The sequence below is a fragment of the Mastomys coucha genome, unplaced genomic scaffold (assembly GCF_008632895.1).
Source record: "Mastomys coucha isolate ucsf_1 unplaced genomic scaffold, UCSF_Mcou_1 pScaffold6, whole genome shotgun sequence".
In the NCBI taxonomy this organism is placed as follows: Eukaryota; Metazoa; Chordata; class Mammalia; order Rodentia; family Muridae; genus Mastomys; species Mastomys coucha.
In genome coordinates, this window is record NW_022196912.1 from 345,739 (window position 1) to 353,262 (window position 7,524).

Genomic DNA, 7,524 nt, shown 5'->3' on the forward strand with positions numbered 1-7,524 from the left:
ACTTCCTCTGGTGATAAACAGCAATATGGAAGTAAGCTGAATAAACCCTTTCCTCCCCAACTTGCTTCGTGGTCATGATATTTGTGCAGGAATAGAAACCCTGACTAAGACAATCATTTGGGAGGATTTAATAAATGCTGATGTGGTGGAGGAAATATGTCCCTTGAGGTGGCCTTGAGAGGTTACATCTACATTCCACTTTTAGTTTCCACTCCTTGCTACATGCTGCACGTTGAAGATGTGAGCTCTGAGCTTCCTCCTTTAGCTGCCATGTTTCAAAATGATGTAATGATACTTTGATGGTGTGGAACCATAAGCCAAATTAAACTGCTTTATAAGTTGCCTTAGACATTATGTTTTATCACAGCAATAGAAAAGACATTAGTACACACCCAGAAAGTTTTATACCTGCATGAGATTTTTGTATAATTAAAGAGAAGTGTGAAATCTAAATGGGTTATTAGCTTATCATTAAAATCCATAGTGGTTTTGTCTAGATGAGTTTTCAGGTGCATTTAAAATAAAAAAAAGAATATTGTGCTTGAACAGATGGTTGACATTTTTCAGATTATTTTTCTCCAACATAATCTTGTGTAGCTGAGCATAATGGTTTTACCAAATCCTTTTTAGTCAGATTCCCTTCATTATGAGTTCTTTCATGTCCTCAAACATTCATAGGTTTTTTTCTCTCCAGTATGTGTTTTTTATATATTCAAAGACATAAATGTTTTATTATATTGATTACACTCATAGGGTTTCTCTCCAGAATGTGTTCCTTTATGTATTCAGAGACTACTGTGATTTGCAAAGGCTTTACCACAGTGAGTACACTCATAAGGTTTCACTACAATATGTGTTCTTCTCTGCATTTGATGATAAAATTGCTTGCCACATTGCTAGCATTCACCTGGTTTCTCTCCAGTATGAATAATGTCACAATGTTGATTACAGAAATGTGCAAAGGTTTCACAATATTAAATATACTCATAAAGTTTCTTTCCTGTAAGATTTTTTTCATGCCTTTGAAGATGACTGTGATGTGAAAAGGCTTTATCACATTACTTACACTTGTGGAGTTTCTCTCTAGTATGTGTTCTTTTATACATTTGAACATAACTCTGATATGCAAAGGCTTTGCCAAAGTGAGTCCATTTATAAGTTTTCTTCCTAGTATGTGTTGTTTTCTGCATTTGATGATAACTGTGATATGTAAAAGGTTTACCACATTGCCTGCATTCACAGGGTTTCACTCCAGTATGAATACTATCATGATCATGAAGACTACAGAAAAGTCCAAAGGCTTTACAATATTAAATACATTTATAAGGTTTCTCCATAGGATCATTCTTTGCATGCCTTTAAAGATGACTGTTTTGTAGAAAGGCTTTATCACACTGATTACACTTGGAGGGTTTTGGTCCAGTAAAATTTCTTTTACATAGTTGAAGTTCACCTTAATATGAAAGGCTTTATCACATTGATTACATTCATAGGGTTTCTCTCCAGTATGTGTTCTTTTATGTATTCAGAGGTGATTGTTATGAATAGGCTTTATCACACTGATTACATTTGTAGAGTTTCTCTCTGGTATGTATTACTTTATGTATTTGAAGATTGATTGCTTTGTGTGAAGGCTTTACCACATTGGTTACATTCATAAGGTTACTCTCCAGTATGGGTTCTTTCATGTATTTGAAGATACCAATCTTGTGAGAGGCTTTATCACATTGACTACATTTGTAGGGTTTCTCTCTAGTATGAATTCTTTCATGAGATTAAAGATGACTTGGAGATACAAATGCTTTACCACACTGATTACACTTATAGGGTTTCTCTTCAGTATGTGTTATTTCATGTACTTGAAGACACTGGTGTAGTGAAAAAGCTTTATCACATTGATTACATATGTAGGGTTTCTCTCCAGTATCTGTTCTTTTATGTATTGGGAGACTACTATGACAGCAAGAGCTTCAGAATGTTGAAAGCATTTAGAGGGTTTCTCTCAAGTTTGAATTCTTTCATGTTTTTGAAGATGATTGTGATATATGAATGCTTTATCACATTTTGTGTATTCATAGGTTTCTGTCCATCATGACTTCTTTCATGCCTTCCATATCTTCTAGCACTTTGACAATGTTTTTCAATATTATGGCCTTCCTAATAGTAGCTTGTAGCAATGAGACTTCTATAGATCTCCAGCATTACATCTTTGTAAAGTCTCTTCTGAGATGGATCCAACAAGAACCACCACTTCTCTCAAGTGCACATCACTTGATCATCACATGCACATTATCATAGGTCAATGCATCTGTGTTGAAAGTTCAAAGTTTGTCTGAACTTCCCTCACAGTACCCAGCAGTAGCACACAGGGCATGGCATACCAACCACTCAAGTCTGCTCAGCTATTACCCTCTAAAGGCTTTCAACATTGGAAGCCCTTGCTGTCATAGTAGTCTCCAGCAATATCAATTATTCAGATTTTGGTCGATTTATTTTTCTCCATTGATTATTTAAGCAGTTTTCAGTGAAATAAAAGATAATCTGTTATGTTAAAATTGATATAGATTAAATTACTTGAGCTAATTATGTAGGTTAACATGTTATTTAAATTTGATCTAACATTTGTAAAGCAGTCACAAAATAATAGTCTTGGGTATTAGAAAACACATAATGTTCTTGACAAAGGATGATTTCAGTAATGCTCGAAGCTAAAATGCCAGCTCATCAAGTTCTGTTCAGCAGTTTCACATACTCACAGGGTTCATTCCATTTTACATATATAGAGTTAGCTATGTGTTGGAAAGACAAGTATTTATCACTCCTGTGGGGCCAGAATTATTGTGCAAGATTATACTGAGAAAAATAACCACAATGTGATGCTAAATGAGGTAGAGGATAGAAAACTTACCTAGAGAATATCAAAACCCAAGATTTGCCCTCTAGTATATATTCAATTTCAAAAGTTCTAGGAGGCTTTTGTTGCCTGAACCTCTTTTAAATGTTTGATACAAGCTCAGAAATAACAGGAAGCATATGTTTCTGTTTTTTACAGGAAGCTAGTATACTCAAGAATTAGTGTTCTATGTAGAAATGAGGAGGCATTTCTGCATTGACTTCTGTGTGACATCCTGTTAGCCTTCCTGCCACTTCTACCGAGCATCTCACTGGGCAAGACTGCCTTGAAGCTAAGTACCCAGAATGAAGCCAGGATTGTTTACAGCAGTGTGAGAATATAGATGCATATAGGTTATGATATTTCACACTCCAGGTAACTTTAACTTCTTGGCAGAAAATATTTTGCTTTAATTCATAGCTACCATTTCCTCTTGCAGCCCTGTCTGTTTACATGGATTTTGGTGTATATCCAACAGAAGCTTCTTAGAATTGGAGTATCAAGACATTAAGGCTTTCTAAATAACAAGATTGCAAAACTTGAGTAAAAGTAGTAGAATGATGTTAATTCCTAGACTATGACAACAGAAAGAAAAGTATTTGGAACCGATTGGTTTATACTAGTGTGGATTAATAGTGTGGTTTGAGATGTACAATGAGATTTTTATAGTCTGATATCTGCATCGATATTTGTAAACCTAGGTCATACACAAAATATTAACTAAATTCAGAACATTTTTGACATAAAATTAAGCTGACATGTGATTCATTGTTTAAGAATGGAAGATATAAAATATTTTAGAAGTGGGATACATTCGTTAGAAGTAAAATATATACATGTCTAAAATATAACAACCCATTATTGGTCTTACTATCCTTGCTGATACAAAAACAACCCTCGCACTCCACACAGTAAAGTTAAGATTTTGCTTTCACAGACTCACAATTATTTTGGGTCTTCCATCATTACCTTCACTAGAACAATCTGAATTGTTTCATTTGTTTCTATTATTGATTAGGTTTAAATCATAAGCCTTGAGAGCATACTTTTATGCCTAGATTTTAGTGTATATAAAGCTCCTTAGAAGCAGTTTCTGCTGTCTCCTCTGTGTTGCCTCTACATTCTTAACTATACATACTCATTTTTCCAAGATCAAATATTGTAACATTTTTATTCCAATTTTACATAGTTCTCAGTTTTTCTTTCTAAACCAGAAACTCTATAATATGGAGCAGTTTGTGCTGTCTTACTCAATATGGTTTCCTAAGCATATAGAATATCCACTAATATAAAGTAAACAATTATTATATATGATTTGATTATGTGTATTTATTGAATTACTAAAACTATAAATGATGTTAAAATATATTTTGGGTAAGAAAATCACCACTCAAATCAAACAAATATTGATCCCAGTTGAGCAAGAGCAGTTTGTTGAACACACACCATTATATCTGACATCCAGGAGTGCAAAAAGGAATCAAGAGCCTAATTACAATTTTAGTCTACTCTCAGAGTAGACATTTTATAGGAAAAAACAGGTTCAAAGTTTAAAGGGAAAGGATAAGAGCATTTGGCTTACTAGCAAAGAATTATCAGCTAGCCTTTAAGCTGATTAAGGTAAGGGGGTTGGTTGATGGGCAGTGAACAGGAGAATTTCAGAACATTGAGATAACAGAGCATGAGTATTATAATCACAACTTTTTTGGCTTATTAGTATCATTTTTCAGAGTCAGCCACAAAAACTATAGTGAGCTTAAAAGTAGCTGCAGGAAAAGCTACCCAATGGTCAGCTAACTCAAACCATTTTAGACATAAGAGGTCATATTGACCTTTGATTTGATGGGTCCTATGTAAAGCTTTGTACAATTTCTTAAAATTAGCAAATATCATACAGACCATTCAGAACATAGGAAAAAATAGGGTATGTGGTCAGCCTGTCGTTGATCCAAGTCATTTCTCTGTGTCAATGACTGGTAGGCATATTACAGCAACAATATGAAATAGCTGGCAGGCATGAGACCACAACAGTATACATTTAGAAAATATTTGAACTTCTAGCATATCATATGTAACTTATAAAGAAAATTTCAGCATATCATTTCTTAATTAAATATCACTAGATAAATATAAGCTAGTACCTAATTTCTTCAATAAATTAGTGATCTGTGATATTCAATAATTATCAACTACTAGGATCCTCCTTATTTCACATGTACTATAATATATAAAGTGTATTCCTATTTTCAAACATTTAAAGTAAGTGTTTTAAATGATGTATGTACATAAATATAGCATATAGTGAGTATAATTCAAATAAAACCATAAGAAATTATTACAACTTGCTCATAAACAGGACTATTAAAGTAATTGTGATTTACTTGTCAAAGATGTTTCAGATTTGGACAGCAAACATCATTCAACTCCTATGTGAAGAATGATTTTTATCTATAAATTTGATACAGTAGGCTCATAATCTTTTATATAATGAACATAACAAATTCCAAAAAATTGCTTTTGATTATGGCTTTCATCCATGCCCCTCTATCACAAATGTTCATTAGTAGCATTTGCTCTGATAAAATAAGAATTTGAGGTGGGAACTCAAACATGAATTCATTCCTTGTTAAACAGAATAAATTTGCTGTTTTTATAAACAAACAAACAAAACAATCCAGAAGCAAAACAGCAATAAAGACCCTGCCTACTTTGTTAAAAGGAGTCTCAAGTAGTATATGAAAAATAACATAAAATGAAAACAAATTGGCTTCCTATGAGGGCAACTTCATGTATGTAAAGTCTCAGCAAAAAAAAAAAAAAACATTAAAAATATGTTTGTATCCTCACGTATGTATTCAATTTTTTTAATAGATATTTTCTTTATTTACATTTCAAATGTTCTCTCCCTTCCTGGTTTCCCCTCTGAAAACCCCCCATATTCCCTCCCCTGTTCCCCTTCCCCCTGCTCACCAACCCACCCTCTCACACTTCCTGGCCCTGGCATTCCCCTACACTGGGGCATAGAGCCTTCACAGGACCAAGGGCCTCTCCCCCCATTGATGACTGACTAGGACATCCTCTGCTACAAATGCAGCTAGAGCCATGAGTCCCACCATGTGTACTCTTTGGTTGGTGGTTTAGGCCCTGGGAGCTCTGAGGGTACTAGTTAGTTCATATTGTTGTTCCTCCTATGGGGCTAAAAACACTTTAGCTCCTTATGTCCTTTCTCTAGCTCCTTCATTAGGGACCCTGTGCTCAGTTCAATGGATGGCTGTGAGCATACATGTCTGTATTTGCCAGACTAACTAGAGGGCACAGAGACAGTATCCTAATTTAAAAAATCAGAAATGAAAAGGGAGACATAACAACAGAAATTGAGGAAATCCAAAAAAAAAATCATTAGATCCTACTACAAAAGCCTATACTCAACAAAACTGGAAAACCTGGATGAAATGGACAATTGTCTAGACAGATACCAGGTACAAAAGTTAAATCAAGATCAGATAGATTCTCTGAACAGTCCCATATTCCCTAAAGAAACAGAAACAGCCATTAATAGTCTCCCAACCAAAAAAAAGCCCAGGACCAGATGTGTTTAGTGCAGAGTTCTATTAGTCCTAATACCAATACTCTTCAAACTATTCCACAAAATAGAAACAGAAGGTACTTTACCCAATTCGTTCTTTGAAACCACGATTACTTTGATACCTAAGCCACACAAACACCTAACAAAGAAAGAGAACTTCAGACCAATCTCCCTTATTAATATCAATGCAAAAATACTCAATAGAATTCTTACAAACCAAACCCAAGAACACATCAAAACAATCATCCATCATGATCAAGTAGGCTTCATCCCAGGGATGCAGGGATGATTCAATATATGGAAATCCATCAATGTAATTCACTATATAAACAAATTCAAAGAGAACAATATGATCATCTCTTTAGATGCTGAGAAAGCATTTGACAAAATCCAGCATCCCTTCATGATAAAAGGCTTGGAAAGATTAGGAATTCAAGGCCCATACCTAATCATAGTAAAAGCAATATACAGCAAACCAGTACCAACATCAAACTAAATGGAGAGAAACTTGAAGCAATCCCACTAAAATCAGGGACTAGACAAGGCTGCCCACTCTCTCCCTACCTATTCAATATTGTACTTGAAGTCCTAGCCAGAGCAATTAGATAACAAAAGGAGATTTTAAAGGGATATTAATTGGAAAGGAAGAAGTCAAATCATCACTATTTGCAGATGATATGATAGTATACTTAAGTGACCCCAAAAATTCCACCAGAGAATTTCTAAACCTGATAAACAACTTTAGCATAATAACTGGATATAAAATTAACTCAAACAAATCAGTGGCCTTCCTATACACAAAGGATAAACAGGCAGAGAAAGAAATTAGTGAAACAACACCCTTTACAATAGTTACAAATAATACAAAATATCTTGGTGTGACTCTAACCAAGTAAGTGAAAGATCACCAGGCAATGGTTGCACATGCCTTTAATCACAGCACTTGGGATGCAGAGACAAGCAGATTTCTGAGTTCCAAGCCAGACTGGTCTACACAGTGCATTCCAGACATCCAGGGTTATACAGAGGCATCTTGTCTCAAAAA